Consider the following 358-nt stretch of genomic DNA (forward strand, 5'->3'; position numbering starts at 1 on the left):
AGTGGAGGGCAACAGGTATTATGAAGTCGGCGTGACGTCCCACGGCAGCGGCTGTGCTGATGCCAACAGCCCCGGAGTGTACTCCAGGGTGAGCAAGTTTCTTTCCTGGATCTTGGTGAACACCGCGGACGCCGCCTACTGCTGAGGCCGCACTAAGGGCGTCACTTCCTTTCAGCTACAGATCCTCTGAGGTTGCCGGGAACTCTCACGATCCAGAAACACTTCAATCCGATTGATTGGTCAGTAAAAAAATGGACAAGCGAATTAAAAAATAGATAAGCAATCAAAAGTCATAATTTACCATTTGAGACCTAAAACAACTGATACGTAAGTGGATAGAATTCTAATTTATTAAAGG

The sequence above is a fragment of the Penaeus monodon genome, chromosome 23 (assembly GCF_015228065.2).
Source record: "Penaeus monodon isolate SGIC_2016 chromosome 23, NSTDA_Pmon_1, whole genome shotgun sequence".
Classification (NCBI taxonomy): Eukaryota; Metazoa; Arthropoda; class Malacostraca; order Decapoda; family Penaeidae; genus Penaeus; species Penaeus monodon.